At 42.8% G+C, this 16,910-nt stretch overlaps 1 pseudogene; it reads right to left on the reverse strand.

Annotated features, from left to right (window-relative positions):
- Positions 1–1,119: 1,119 nt before the first annotated feature.
- Positions 1,120–11,758, reverse strand: LOC122551897 (gamma-crystallin S-2-like; annotated as a pseudogene).
- Positions 11,759–16,910: the final 5,152 nt, after the last annotated feature.

Raw genomic sequence — 16,910 nt, forward strand, 5'->3', positions numbered from 1 at the left:
TCTCCATTCCCTTCAGATCTGCCTTATCTATCCTGTGATCCAGTAAATCGCAGAGAGTGGCTGGGAACTACTGACATTGCAAGCTCCCAATATTCTAGGCTGCAGCTGTGTTGGTAGAACACAAGACTTTTGTTAGACAAGCTGTAACACAACAGCCTTAAGAGAGCTGGAGGTGTGCCTTTTGAGGATTTTCTGGCTGCAAAAAGTGTGTTTATAGGTCATGTCCAACTGTAATAATCTTGTGATAATCAGACAATGCTGAGTAAAACATCTCAAGACAACCTCAGGGGCATATTTTTAAGGTAAGAGGAGAATGATTTAAAAGGACATAAGGAGCAACATTTTTATCCCTAGAATGGTGCATTTGTAGATTAGATTAGATTACATTACATTACATTACAGTGTGGAAACAGGCCCTTCGGCCCAACAAGTCCACAATAACCCGCCGAAGCGCAACCCACCCATACCCCTACATTTACCAGTTACCTAACACTACAGGCAATTTAGCATGGCCAATTTACCTAACCTGCACATCTTTGGACTGTGGGAGGAAACCGGAGCACCCGGAGGATACCCACGCAGACACGGGGAGAACGTGCAAACTCCACACAGTCAGTCGCCTGAGACGGGAATTGATCCCGGGTCTCTGGCGCTGTGAGGCAGCAGTGCTAACCACTGAATGACCTTGCAGGGGAAGTGGTGATGCGAGTACAGTTACAACGTTTAAAATTTGCATAAATTCATGAACAAGAAAGATTTTGAAGGATACAGGCCAAGTGCAGGCAGATGGGACTAGTTTAGTTTGGGAATATGGTCAGCATGGATTAGTTGGACTGAAGGGTCTGTTTCCATGCTGAATGCTGTCTATGACTCTAGGTCTCTAATATTTCCCAGTTTTGTTGGCAGGATCCCTATTCACACATTTTCTATTTCCCTTCTTTTACATTAATGGTCATCACATTACTGAGGTGATTGTAATGATATATTAGGTACATGACATCTGGATACCAGCTGTAGTGGACCATTTCTGCAAAGCTCTGAACATATGATCGAGTTGGACAAAATGCCCATGTAATAGAAGATATTTTATTATGTTGACAAATGGTTTATAATGACAGACTAGGAATCCCTCGTGTGCCTAAAAGATCCAACAGTTGAGCTGTAGCCTCCCCAGTCACTGTATCTCCTGTATCCACCGGGTCTCATGAAGTATTGTCACCCTCTGTAGTTGGGGTGTTCATAGAAGATCCAGTCACATGGCAGGAGTGGATGTCATGGTAATGAAAACGATTGTAGACAGTTGGACAGTGATCCAGGAATTGCATCATCTGTCCTCCAAAGTCAGGCCTCTCGTAAATCGTCATTCTGTAGGAACCTCCTCGGTACTACAATAGAGAGAAATGAAACATTTGAGATGCAGGTATGAAAATATCTATAGAACACTTTAAAATTATTGTTGTGGGTTGCTTTTATATTAGTAATATGACCAGGGAACCCATTAGCTTTTTGTTAAAAATTCACTGTTCAATCATTAACCAGCTATTGACCATCTCTAGATGCTAACAGATTGTTGTCTAGTTTTGGACAATTCCTGCTTGGTTGTCTAATTGTCATCAATCTATTATGAAATATTTGGTATTGCTTGGTACTGAAATAGAAATGGGATCATATTGGTAAGGAAATAGCAAACCCATGTTTGATAATTACTAAGAGACGGAAATACAATGAGAGAAAGAATGCAGCAAGACCAAGTTGATGACATTAATAATGGAAGTAAAGTTGATATAATTCATTACCATCAATTCAGTAGGTCAATTATGTTTGAACACCAAACAGGCAGCTTCTATTTAATTTTGAACAGTTGATCAGTGAAATGTCTGTGACAGTATGTGTGATTGATGTTAGTTGATCCACACAGAATGAGGCTTATCAATATCTGTAAAAATCTAATTGTGACGAGACTTTCTCTAAGTGAGGGCAGCTTTCTCCTTTTTATAATGTATTAAATATTTATAATGAGATGAATGGAATGTGTACAAATATGTCTGTTAGAAAGGTGTACTCTATCTTAGCCTATCTGTAGTTACCTTACTACTTTCTACACTGTCAAAGCACCAAATTGGCTTTTAGTTCTGATTATTTGATTAAATACAAAATGATGTGTTCTACTGTCTCCCAAACATTCTTGAAAATGTTAAGTATACCACCTCCAGTGACCTACCACAAATTTCCTAGTTTATACAACAATTGATGTAAGAAACTATGCCTGTGGAACTTAACTGCAATTATGAAATTACAAGGGTTGATACTAAATTCTCACAGTGACTGTAACATGTGCTCGAAGATTGGTAAATGAGGTTGGATTTGTAACAGCAGACGATCCGCTACTGTTAATATCACTGCTGCAAGATATAATCAGACCAGTGGGAACAAGTATTCCTCTTCAGTGCTAATGGGTACAAGCTGTACACAGTAATTTTGAACACAGTAATTTTTTTTTAGTGTCACTCTGGGTAGAAAATGCGAACCACCAGAAATTTCTCACATTTTAATAGTAGGAGTGACATGACCTGACACAGTCAGTGAATCCCATCCAGCGCTGGTAGTCAGGATACTCTCCCCTGGTCAGAACATCAGGGTATCTCATGTAATTGGGTTTTGCATACAGCACCCACCAGTCACTGTCAACACGGATGGAGTTACAGCGGCTGAAGTAAGGGGACAGGTCGGCACAGTCACTGCTGCACTCATAGTGCCGCCCCTGGAAGTTCCTGTCCTCGTAAAAGATTATCTGTGGGAAAAGATGCAGGTTTATTAATTCAGAGTTTTCAATTTGGAAATGTCTAATCAATAATCCCAATACAATGTAAAATATAAAACATTTGAGTTATGCTTGCCTTTCCCATTTCGAGCTCAGAGCTGGTTGAGTAAGCACCCGAACGTCTCACTGCCTCATGCAGCTTGGTATTTATAAGTGAGACTGAAAGGCCTCTCTGGGCTTTACTAATTGTTATTCCAATATCTAAAATGATTTGAAGTTAACATAAAAGAAACAAAGTACATGATGCATACACTCATTGTAAACAAAGCCGTTATAAGGCAAAATCATTTTAAAGCACCTGTGTATCATTGTTTGTGTTTGCCCTCATGTCATTTTAATTGCTTGAAAGGCAGCAACAATGCATTAGAGCAATGGTGTACTCTGTCCTCTGCTGTCATTAAAATTCTCGAGCACTTGTCATTTGACCATCATCTAAGTCTGTTTCCAATATTTCAATGCAATGATGGAAATCTACTTCAGAACCTGTCTATAAGATAATGTATGTTTTCAGAGCAAGTTGCTTTATTTACAGCCCCCTGCACATGTCGTATAACCCCTGGAGTGTTTAGACTCCAGACTGCTGCAAAGGCCATCAACTTTAATACCTGAATTTATCTATTTGGTAACATTTCTCCGACAGCATTAACAGGATATTTATTAACATTAATTGCGGCCTATGGACAGTTTCATATTTTAATATGAAACTCGCATTTTGAGTGCGTGCAGCAGCTGAGTTTAAACAAACCCGGAAGGCTACAGCTAAGGTAAGACAGTTTCTTTTAAAATTACTTACCGGTACGTAATTTTAGGAAGGCAGCTACAGCACCATGGTGCAGAAGGCCATTCAAGAGGGGGGAGCAAAAAGACAAGTAATTGTTATAGGGGATTCTATAATTAGGGGGACAGATAGTATCCTTTGCAAGCCGGATAGGGAGTCTCGCATGGTGTGTTGCCTGCCCGGTGCTAGGGTGCGGGACATCTCCGACCGGCTTGAAAGGATATTGGAGCGGGAGGGGGAGGATCCAGTTGTTGTGGTCCATGTTGGGACTAACAACATAGGCAAAGCTAGGGTGGAGGACCTGTTTGGGGATTATCGAGCACTAGGAAGGAAATTGAAGTACAGGTCCTCAAGGGTCATAATCTCCGGATTACTGTCCGAGCCACGTGCCAATTGGCATAGGGATAAGAAAATTAGGGAAGTAAACACGTGGCTAAGGGATTGGTGTGGGAAACAGGGATTCCACTTCATGGGGCATTGGCATCAGTTTTGGAACCGGGGGGATCTGCACCGTTGGGACGGTCTCCACCTGAACCGATCTGGTGCCAATGTTCTAGCAAAGAGGATAAATAGGGTGGTCAGTAGGACTTTAAACTTCTGAGTTAGGGGGAAGGGAAAGTGAAAGCGACAGGGAGCATGGAGTTAAATGGAAAGATAAACAGCAGGATAGCATATGTGCAGGCGGATTTAAACTTGAGACAGACTGAGAATGCAGCAAAAAGGAAGGATAATTTAGAACTTCTTATGACTTCCAATATCTCTACTGATAAGAAAGTTAACATTAAGGCACTTTACCTGAATGCTCGTAGCATTCGTAACAAAGCAGATGAACTAATGGCACAGATCATCGTGAATGATTATGATGTGGTAGGCATCACAGAGATGTGGTTACAGGGGGGTCAGGACTGGCAGTTAAACATCCAAGGGTTTTCAACTTATCGAAAAGACAGGTAGGTGGGCAGAGGGGGCGGGGTTGCCTTGTTAGTTAAGAACAAAATTAAATCTATGGCACTGAATGACATAGGGTCGGGTGATGTGGAGTCTGTGTGGGTGGAATTGAGGAACCACAAAGGCACAAAAAACCATAGTGGGAGTTATGTACAGACCTCCTAACAATGGTCAGGACCAGAGGCGCAACATGTAGCGGGAAATAGAGAAGGCATGTCAGAAAGGCAAGGTCACGGTGATCATGGGAGACTTCAATATGCAGGTGGACTGGGTAAATAATGTTGCCAGTGGATCCGAAGAAAGGGAATTCATGGAATGCTTACAGGATGGCTTTTTGGAACAGCTTGTCATGGAGCCCACAAGAGAGCAGGCTATTCTGGACCTAGTGCTATGTAATGAACCAGACTTTATAAAAAATCTTAAAGTAAGGGAATACTTAGGAAGCAGCGATCATAATATGGTAGAGTTCAGTCTGCAGTTTGAAAGAGAGAAGGCAAAATCAGATGTAATGGTGTTACAGTTAAATAGAGGTAATTATGAGGGCATGAGAGAGGAACTGACGAAAATCGACTGGAAGCAGAGCCTAGCGGGGAAGACAGTAGAGCAAAAATGGCAGGAGTTTGTGGGTATAATTGAGGACACTGTACAGAGGTTCATCCCCAAGAAAAGAAAGATTACTTGGGGAGGGATTAGACAGCCATGGCTGACAAAGGAAGTCAGGAAATCTATCAAAGAAAAAGAGAGATCCTATAAAGTGGCCAAGAGCACTGAGAAATCAGAAGATTGGGAAGGCTACAAAAACAAACAGAGGAAAACAAAGAGAGAAATAAGGAAGGAGAGGATCAAATATGAAGGTAGGCTAGCCAGTAATATTAGAAATGATAGTGAAAGTTTCTTTCAATACATAAGAAGCAAACGACAGGCAAAAGTAGACATTGGGCCACTTCAAACTGATACTGGAAACCTAGTGATGGGAGATAAGGAAATAGCAGGAGAACTTAATAAGTACTTTGCATCAGCCTTCACAGTGGAAGACATGAGTAATATCCCAACAATTAAAGAGAGTCAGGGGGATGAGTTGAGTATGGTTGCCATTACAAAAGAGAAAGTGCTAGAAAAGCTAAAAGGTCTTAAAATTGATAAATTTCCTGGCCCCGATGGGTTACATCCTAGAGTTCTGAGGGAGGTGGCTGAGGAAATAGTGGAGGCGTTGGTTGAGATCTTTCAAAAGTCACGAGAGTCAGGGAAAGACCCGGATGATTGGAAGATCGCTGTTGTAACCCCCTTGTTCAAGAAAGGATCAAGACAAAAGATGGAAAATTATAGGCCAATTAGCCTAACCTCGGTTGGTGGTAAAATTCTAGAATCCATCATTAAGGATGACGTTTCTAAATTCTTGGTCGGATTAGAACAAGTCAACATGGATTTAGTAAGGGGAGGTCGTGCCTGAGAAACCTGTTGGAATTCTTTGAAGAGGTGACAAGTAGGTTAGACCAGGGAAACCCAGTGGATGTGGTCTACCTAGACTTCCAAAAGGCCTTTGATAAGGTGCCACAATGGGAGGCTGCTGAGCAAGGTGAGGGCCCATGGTGTTCGAGGTGAGCTACTGGTATGGATTGAGGATTGGATGTCTGACAGAAGGCAGAGAGTTGGGATAAAAGGTTCTTTTTCGGAATGGCAGCCGGTGACAAGCGGTGTTCCGCAGGGTTCAGTATTGGGGCCGCAGTTGTTCACATTATATATTAATGATCTGGATGAAGGGACTGGGGGCATTCTAGCGAAGTTTGCCAATGATACGAAGTTAGGTGGACAGGCAGGTAGTACTGAGAAAGTGGGGTGGCTGCAGAAGGATCTAGACAGTTTGGAAGAGTGGTCCAGGAAATGGCTGATGGAATTCAATATGAGCAAATGCGAGGTCTTGCACTTTGGAAAAAAGAATACAAGCATGGACTACTTTCTTAACGGTGAGAAAATTCATAAAGCCAAAGTACAAAGGGATCCGGGAGTGCTAGTTAAGGATTCTCTAAACGTAAATATGCAGGTTGAGTCCGTGATTAAGAAAGCGAATGCAATGTTGTCATTTATCTCAAGAGGGTTGGAATATAAAAGCATCGTTGTGCTACTGAGACTTTATAAAGCTCTGGTTAGGCCCCATTTGGAGTACTGTGTCCAGTTTTGGTCCCCACACCTCAGGAAGGACATACTGGCACTGGAGCGTGTCCAGCGGAGATTCACACGGATGATCCCTGGAATGGTAGGTCTAACATATGAGGAATGGCTGAGGATCCTGGGATTGTATTCATTGGAGTTTAGAAGATTAAGGGGAGATCTAATAGAAACTTACAAGATAATACATGGCTTGGAGAGGATGGACGCTAGGAAATTGTTTCCGTTAGGCGAGGAGACTAGGACCCATGGACACAGCATTAGAATTAGAGGGGGTCAATTCAGAACAGAAATGCAGAGACATTTCTTCAGCCAGAGAGTGGTGGGCCTGTGGAATTCATTGCCGCAGAGTGCAGTGGAGGCTGGGACGTTAAATGTCTTCAAGGCCGAGATTGATAAATTCTTGATGTCACAAGGAATTAAGGGCTATGGGGAGAATGCGGGTAAGTGGAGTTGAAATGCCCATCAGCCATGATTGAATGGCAGAGTGGACTCGATGGGCCGAATGGCCTTACTTCCGCTCCTATGTCTTATGGTCTTAATCAATGTCATTTTGGTGTATACTACCTGACACTTATTTCTAATGTAGCTGAAGTTGTATTGTAATATTAAATAAAACAAGAGAAAGGCAGATGGTGGTTGTACTGAAATGAGATTGAGAATCAGAGATCAACAATTGCATACTATCCAGATTTTGGGAAGAGAGGAATGGCAGCACAGTACTAGAGAGTTGAGCGTTACTTTTCTGTAAATTGAAATGTAAATAACACATTTACTGGAACCTCTGAGTGTTAGACCGTAATAGCTCTAAGAGAAAAGCAGAGATGGAGTAGATCAGATTAGGAACAGTCTAGATAATGAGAGCTATCTCAAGAGTGACATGATGCCTTTTCAAACTGAAAACCATTTGATTGGATTGGCCATGTTACTCCACTATTTAAGAAAATTGACAGAGGAAAACCATAGACTGATTGCCCAGTGACCTTGGCATCTGTTCTTGGGAAGTTATAAGAAACCATCATTGAAGATAGATTGATGATACACATGGAAATTTTCAACTGATCAGAAACAGCCTGTTTGGATTTGTGAAGACTAGGTCATGGCTGGCAAATTTGACTTTGAAAATATGAATCAAGTAGTGGTCAGATGAATGGAAGAAGGCAAGTTCATAAAAATTAAGAGCCAATGGAGGCCATTCAGCACCAGAAGCCTGCTCATCTATTCAATAAGAGCATAGCCAATTTCACTGTGGCCTCAACTTACTCTCCTGTCTCCTCCACAACTCATTGAATCATAGAGTCATAGAGATGTACAGCACAGAAACAGACCATTCGGTCCAACCTGTCCATGCCGACCAGATATCCCAATCTGGTCCCACCTGCCAGCACCTGGACCATATCCCTCCAAACCCTTCCTATTCATATACCCATCCAGATGCCTTTTATATGTTGCAATTGTACCAGCCTCCACCACTTCCTCTGGCAGCTCATTCCGCACACACACACACCACCCTCTGTGTGAAAAGGTTGCCCGGTAGGTCTCTTTTATACCTTTCCCTCTCACCCTAAACCTGTGCGTTCTAGTTCTGGACTCCCTCACCTCAGGGAAAATACCTTGTCTATTTATCCTGTCCATACCCCTCATGATTTTATAATCCTCTATAAGGTCACCCCTCAGCCTCCAACACTCCAGGGAAAACAGCCCCAGCCTATTCAACTCTCCCTATATCTCAAATCCTCCAACACTGGCAAACATCCTTTAAATCGTTTCTGAATCCTTTCAAGTTTCACAACATCCTTCCGATAGGAAGGAGACCAGAATTGTATGCAATATTCCAAAAGTGGCCTAACCAACATCCTGTACAGCCGCAACATGACCTCACAACTCCTGTACTCAATACTCTGACCAATAAAGGAAAGTATACCAAGCGCCTTCTTCACTCCTATCTGCTTTCGATCCCACTTTCAAGGAGCTATGACCCTTCACTCCAAGGTCCCTTTGTTCAGCAAAAAACACTCCCTCAGACCTTACCTTAAGTGTATAAGTCCTGCTGCTTGCTGCCTTACAGATATTTAGATTCTATTAAAATTTCCCATAAAAGACGTCTAGTCAAAGTTGAAATTCTTGTGATTGAAAATTATTAGTCTGTTAGAGAAACAGGTGGAAGGGAATCAGGTTTAATGGGAATGTACCCAAAACAGCAGAATGTGACCTGTGAGAAACTGTATTGATCACAAATATTCGGCGTATTTATTAATAAGTTGGATCATCCAAAATTTCAAATTTTATAGAAACTAGACCATAGGCAGTATTGTAAACAAAATCAATGGAAGCATGTAATTACAGAAATGATGATAAGTGAATGGGAAAATATGGGACAAGTGCATTTCAGTGTAGATGGCAATAAGGTCATTTGGTTGGGATTTATGGCAGATAGAGCATATCATAATACCATGAAGTGTGGGAGCAGAAATAGGCCATTCAGCCCATTGAATCTGCTCCACCATTCAATGAGATTATGGCTGATCTGCTCATGTGTCGGCACAGGCTTGGAGGGCTGAAGGAGCTGTTCTTGTGCTATTTTGTATTTTTTTTATTAGATGCCCTACCGTGTGGAAACAGGCACTTCGTCCTAACACCGACCCTCTGAAGGGCAACCCACCCAGACCCATTTCCCTACATTTACTCCTGACTAATGCACATAACACTACGGGCAATTTAGCATAGCCAATTCACCCAACCTGCACACCTTTGGACTGTGGGAGGAAACCGGAGCACCCGGTAGAAACCCCGGCAGACACAGGGAGAATGTGCAAACTGCACACAGGCAATCGCCCGAGGCTGGAATGGAACCTGGGTCCCTGGTGCTGTGAGGCAGAAGTGCTAACCACTGAGCCACCGTGCCGCCTCGTGCTGTTTGTTCTTTGTTCTTTATAAATCCTCAACTCCACTTTCCTGCCTTTTCCCTTTAACCCCTGATTCCCTAGTGATTAAAAATCTATGTCTCTGTCTTGAAATACATAATAACCCAGCCTCTATCGTGCTCAGCAGTAAAGAATTCCACAGATTAATTCTGAGAATTAGATTTGGTTCAACTCAACTTTATTTATAAAACATTTTTATTAAAAACACAATAGCAGCATTTCCCAAATTCACGCAATATTTGCTCTTTATTTAGCTCTCTCCATGTGAGGAGAAAGTGAGGACTGCAGATGCTGGAGTACCAGAGTTGAAAAATGTGGTGCTGGAAAAACACAGCAGGCCAGGCAGCATCCGAGGAGCAGGAGAATCGACGTTTCGGGCGTAAGCCCTTCTACAGGAATGAGGCTGGTGTGCCAAGCGGGCCGAGATAAAAGGTAGAGGGGAGGGAATTTTGGGGAGGGGCGCTGGGAATACGATAGGTGGAAGGAGGTGAGGGTGAAGGTGATAGGCCGGAGAGAGGGTGGGCGCGGAGAGTTCGGGAAGAAGATTGCAGGTCAAGAGGGCAGTGCTGAATCCAGGGGTTGGGACTGAGATAAGGTGGGAGGAGGAGAAATGAGGAAGCTTCCCCCCACCTTATCTCAGTCCCAACCCTCGGATTCAGCACCGCCCTCTTGACCTGCAATCTTCTTCCCGACCTCTCCACCCCCACCCCCTCTCCGGCCTATCACCTTCACCCTCACCTCCTTCCACCTATCGTATCCCCAGCGCCCCTCCCCCAAATTCCTTCCCCCCTACCTTTTATCTCGGCCCGCTTGGCACACCAGCCTCATTCCTGTAGAAGGACGTCTGCCCGAAACGTCGATTCTCCTGCTCCTCGGATGCTGCCTGACCTGCTGTGTTTTTCCAGCACCACATTGTTCAACTCTCTCCATATGAGAAAGGATATTACCCGCAATAATCCACTTATTTGAGCTGGGTCATTGGAATCATCTTCCTCTCTGACCTGGGGTTCACTCTCTTCCCTGAAGATGGATCTTGCAGGTCAGGATGGATCTCCTCTCTCTCTTTCCAGGTTGTTAGAGCTCTACTGCTGGGCCAGGTTGAGTCTTCATTGAGTCTTCACAGGGTCTTCGCACTTGGAGACAGTGAGGTCTGCACATGCTGAAGATCAGAGTTGAGAGTGTGTTACTGGAAAAGCACAGCAGGTCACCAGCATCTGAGGAGCAGGACAATTGATGTTTTGGGCCTGAGCCCTTCATCAGGATTCTCACTGGAAGTCTAGCTTCCATGTGTGTGTTTTTTATCCATCCTTAGATCTTCTAGAATATTCTGTGGCCTTTGGCCATAGGGATCATGAGCAAGATTCTAAGCATCCAATGGGGTCGCACGAACAGCCTTCACTGTTGCTGTGAAATGCACATACTCAGTCAAGATGCCAGAATATCTGATCAACACTTCTCCAGTACACAACCTTCAGGCTGGTTGAAACTAGTTCTCCTGTAACTTGTTTGACTTTGGTTTCCACTGTTGTCTGTAGCTGCTGGCTGCTGCTTAATTTAGTTTGGCTAATTTTCTATCTGTCTCAATTTCTCTGGTTGTCGGTCAATTTTGAATGTCCAATTTTGGACCCGTTTCCATCCTGTTGATCACTTGAAACTTCTGGTGAAAATGTGATCATGGGCTCAGAACACACTCTTGTGCAGGCATGTATCAAATCTCAGATGGTGAGCTGAACTTACTGAGTATCTGGTTTCCTCACTATACATAGACAAAAATATCTTATACACAAACCATCTTCCTTACACACATAATGAGCCTAACAGGATTTTTTTTACAAATAACTTAATATATAAATTGAGAATTAACCACTATTTATATACATTGCCTCTTTGGCAGTTAGCTGTACTCGATAGGGTAAAATTGATTCCGTGCAACAATTTACCTTTCACGATGCAGTCTATGTTCATTAACCTCTTGGCTCCCGCTTTAGGAGCACAGAGTTTGTAGTTAGTTTCAGGATGAGTTCCTTCTTTCAACAAACAAATTTCACTGTGAGGAGGGTGAGGTAGATTAAAGTAAAGAGGATGAACAACACATCCAGGTGTGATAGGAGTCGTACCCATGGGGGTGCCTGCATGTTTGAGCCACAGTGCCAGAGCTCTTCCCATCAATTAGTCACTTTGTTTTCCCTGGTATTCTTTTGAATTTGCTCTGTCTGCTGAATGACTGGAGTAAAAACTTCATGTACACTTGCCCATTGTGTCTGAACCTACTGTAATTTTTCTGCTAGGAGTTCAATGCTGGTGTCCCAGTGATTCCATAATGTTTGTCTGAGTTTGTCACTGACATTGACAATATCTCACTCCTCATGTAGATGTCTGTGAGCTTGATTCCACCTAACCTGGCTGGTATGTGTGGTGTTTTTGGATGTTACATACAAAGATCCCATCCTGGTAGTGTTTTCTGGAAGTTGTGATATAGTATTCTCCCTTCCTTCTACACATTGCCCTGGTAGTGTCTGTGTTCAGGCTCTAGTTCTCTACAGTACAATTTAGAATGTTGTTTGTCTGAAAACCATACAAGGCATGTTCATTTGAATATACAGGGTAGGGGCACATGGTGACTTCTTTAATCTGCTGACCTTTATCCAGAGTGGTACTTATGAGCCTTCCCTCTTTCTCAACAGCACATAGAAGGGTGGCATTGAGTTCTAATCATGCTCCACCTCAGATAATGCCAACATTTTCCATCTTGAAGACTTAGAACCCATAGACACATGGAAACTCTTTAACCAGTCAATATGCAAGGGAAGCAGACCAACATGTGAGACATGGGAATCTGCTTTCCTCCAATACATGATAGTGCCAAGCTTTCCAAATATCAGCCCTTCCCCTCACCTCCCAACACATTTCTCTACACCCCTTAGAGAGTGAACATGAGCTCCACTATCAGACCCAGATGTGGCAAAGCAAAGGGGAACCTCTTCCACAACCCATGTCACCATCTCTTCAAATGACTTGCTTAATCCGTGTGTCACATATAATGCCAATGCCTAGTTTTATGTTGGTCACCCAGTTATGCAGAAAACATCTAAGTCTTTTCCTCATCACTGATGGAAAATCTAGTTTCATTGGAAACAATTTAAACCACTGGGACAACCTCATGACCCTTTAAGTAAGATATCCTTCTCAGTTCAAAGTTAAAAATCACACAACACCAGGTTATAGTCCAACAGGTTTAATTGGAAGCACACTAGCTTTCGGAGCGACGCTCCTTCATCAGGTGATAGACAATAGACAATAGACAATAGACAATAGGTGCAGGAGTAGGCCATTCAGCCCTTTGAGCCTGCACCGCCATTCAACATGATCATGGCTGATCATTCCTAATCAATATCCTGTTCCTGCCTTATCTCCATAACCCTTGATTCCACTATCTTTGAGAGCTCTATCCAACTCTTTCTTAAATGAATCCAGAGACTGGGTCTCCACTGCCCTCTGGGGCAGAGCATTCCACACAACTACCACTCTCTGGGTGAAGAAGTTTCTCCTCATCTCTGTCCTAAGTGGTCTACCCAGTATTTTTAAGCTGTATCCTCTGGTTCGGCACTCACCCATCAGTGGAAACATGTTTCCTGCTGCCAGAGTGTCCAATCCTTTCATAATCTTATACGTCTCAATCAGATCCCCTCTCAGTCTTCTAAACTCAAGGGTATACAAGCCCAGTCGCTTCAGTCTTTCAGTGTAAGGTAATCCCACCATTCCAGGAATTGACCTCGTGAACCTACACTGCACTCCCTCAATAGCCAGAATGTCTTTCCTCAAATTTGGAGACCAGAACTGCACACAGTACTCCAGGTGTGGTCTCACCAGGGCCCTGTACAGCTGCAGAAGCACCTCTTTGCTTCTATACTCAATTCCTCTTGTTATGAAGGCCAGCATGCTATTAGCCTTCTTCACTACCTGCTGTACCTGCATGCTTGCCTTCATTGACTGGTGTACAAGAACACCCATATCTCTCTGTACTGCCCCTTTACCTAAACTGATTCCATTGAGGTAGTAATCTGCCTTCCTGTTCTTGCCACCAAAGTGGATAACCATACATTTATCCACATTAACCTGCATCTGCCATGCATCTGCCCACTCACCTAACTTGTCCAGGTCACCCTGTTATCTCCTAACATCCTCATCACTTTTCACCCTGCCACCCAGCTTTGTATCATCAGCAAATTTGCTAATGTTATTGCTGATACCATCTTCTATATCATTAACATATATTGTAAAAAGCTGCGGTCCCAGCACAGATCCCTGCGGTACCCTACTGGTCACTGCCTGCCATTCCAAAATGGAGCCGTTTATCACTACCCTTTGTTTCCTAGCAGCCAACCAATTTTCAATCCAATCTAGTACTTTGCCCCCAATACCATGCGCCCTAACTTTACTCACTAACCTCCTGTGTAGGACTTTATCAAAAGCTTTCTGAAAGTCCAGGTACACTACATCTACTGGATCTCCCTCGTCCATCTTCAGAGTTACATCCTCAAAAAATTCAAGAAGATTAGTCAAGCATGATTTCCCCTTCATAAATCCATGCTGACTCTGTCCTATCCTGTTACTACTATCCAGATGTGCCGTAATTTCATCCTTTATAATAGACTCCAGCATCTTTCCCACCACTGAGGTCAGACTAACTGGTCTATAATTTCCTGCTTTCTCTCTCCCACCTTTCTTAAAAAGTGGTATAACATTAGTCATCCTCCAATCCTCAGGAACCGACCCCGAATCTATCGAACTCTGGAAAATAATCACCAACACATCCATGATTTCCCGAGCCACCTCCTTCAGTACCCTGGGATGCAGACCATCAGGCCCCGGAGACTTATCAACATTCAGACCTAACAGTCTCTCCAACACCAAATCCTGGCAAATATTAATTCCCTTAAGTTCAGGTCCTTCAGCCACTGTTACCTCAGGGAGATTGCTTGTGTCTTCCCCAGTGAACACAGATCTGAAGTACCCATTTAATTCCTCTGCCATTTCTTTGTTCCCCGTGATAATGGAGGGCTCAATCCTAACACAGAATTTGTAGCAAAAATTTACAGTATGATGTAACTGAAATTATACATTGAAAAATTGATTGTCTGTTAAGCCTTTCATCTGTTAGAATACAGTGATAGTTTCACTTCTTTCATGTGTAAATCACATAACCTTTTTTTAAAAGAGTTGCATTCTCGGGTTAGCTATTAACAATGGTGATAACTAGACAATATGTTCTCAGTTCAGTTGTGCTAATTTTGCTTACAGCACAATCCCACAGTATTTTTAAGTTGGTGCCTCTGTCAGATTGTCAAATTAATTTTATTCGGCCACATCCACAAATGCCAGCTGGTGGTGTTAACTATCTAGTCATCCAGGATATGTTGACTGAATGGATACAGGGTTTCCCAGTAGATGCCAACATAGTTTTAATTGCAGCTTGTGTATTTTTGGTAAGGTAATCTACATGGTGGAGATACCACTATGGATGGACAGCCATCAAGGTGGCATATCTTGCAGGGAACATGTTAGTTTTAGGGTTTTTTTTTTATTCTTACATGGTTGAGTGAGTGTCATTAGCTGGATCAGACTTTATGTACTATTGCTAATTGCATGTGAGAAGTTGGTTAAGAAACAGCCCCTCGATGCACAGTAGCCACCTGTGCGCTCATAATGGTATAAGGATTCCAGGTTTTCAATAAAGTTGCAGTGAATTGATTGTTAAAATAGTTCAAAGTCAGGATAACATATGATTTACATATGGTTGTCTTTCCATCTGTCTGATGCTATTGTACTGCTAAGTGATAGTGGCTCCTTATAAGTGGAGTCGCAGGTAGATACTATAATGAAGATGGCGTTTGGTATGAGTATTGAATACAGGAGTTGGGAGGTCATGTTGTGGCTGTACAGTACATTGGTTAGGCCACTGTTGGAATATTGTGTGCAATTCTGATCTCCTTCCTATCGGAAAGATGTGTGAAACTTGAAAGGGTTCAGAAAAGATTTACAAGGATGTTGCCAGGGTTGGAGGATTTGAGCTACAGGGGAGAGGCTGAACAGGCTGGGGCTGTTTTCCCTGGAACGACGGAGGCTGAGGGGTGACCTTATCAAGGTTTACAAAATTATGAGGGGCATGGATAGGATAAATAGACAAAGTCTTTTCCCTGGGGTGGGGGAATCCAGAACTAGAGGGCATAGGTTTAGGGTGAGAGGGGAAAGAGAGCTAAGGGGCAATGTTTTCACGCAGAGGATGGCATGTGTGTGGAATGAGCTGCCAGAGGATGTGGCGGAGGCTGGTACAATTGCAACACTTAAAAGGCATTTGGATGGGTGTATGAATGGGAAAGGTTTGGAGGGATATGGGCTGGGTGCTGGCAGGTGAGACTAGATTGGGTTAGGATATCTGGTCGGCATGGATAAGTTGGACCAAAGGGTCTGTTTCCATGCTGTACTCTATGACTCTATTACTCTATGATGGGTTTGTAAGATGCTATCGAAGAGACTTGATGGTATAATGATAGCGTACAACACTGGTCAGAATGCAGTCAATATTTAAGGTGATGAATGGGATGTTAATCAAGCAAGCTGCTTCTTGGTGGAGGAATTAAACAGAATTCACACATTTCCTATCATTATAAAAGACCATGACTAGAAGCTTGATAAACTGGAATATTTGGCAAAGTGACACCAAATTGAAACTGTATTGATAGATCATGCTAATGATGGTTTAAAATAACAGTTTGGTGCTACATGCCACTAATCACAATTTCAACATGTCTGGAAGTGTTAAATAGGGCCACATTTACCAACTAACTGCTGATTAGACATAACTTTCGTGGAGATGGATTTGCACTCCAAGCACTCATCTTCACCCAAGCAGTAGCATGCACTGACTCTCCCAAAGTTGGGTTTTGCAAGATGGCTAAAGCACAGAGCCAGCTTCTCAGACGTGTTTTTGGAGGAGATACTGAGGACAAAGGATTCTCTGCCTGACGTCTTCCTGTTGATATTAGCCCAGGTGAGGGGAAGACCTAGCAAGATGGCCTTGGACAAAATATCATTCTTACTGACGTATCTTACAAAGTGTCCCAAATGATGCAGTTGCACAATGTCTAATCTTTTTACATAAGGATCTCAGAGAACTTCTGAATATAATTCCCTATTTTTAACATTATGGTCTCAAATTCATAAAAGTTTTGTGCTAACAGAGGCACAAAAACATAATTCAAAGATAAGAAAG

Source organism: Chiloscyllium plagiosum, unplaced genomic scaffold (assembly GCF_037043375.1).
Source record: "Chiloscyllium plagiosum isolate Xiang-an unplaced genomic scaffold, Cpla_swu_hap1 HiC_scaffold_7, whole genome shotgun sequence".
Classification (NCBI taxonomy): Eukaryota; Metazoa; Chordata; class Chondrichthyes; order Orectolobiformes; family Hemiscylliidae; genus Chiloscyllium; species Chiloscyllium plagiosum.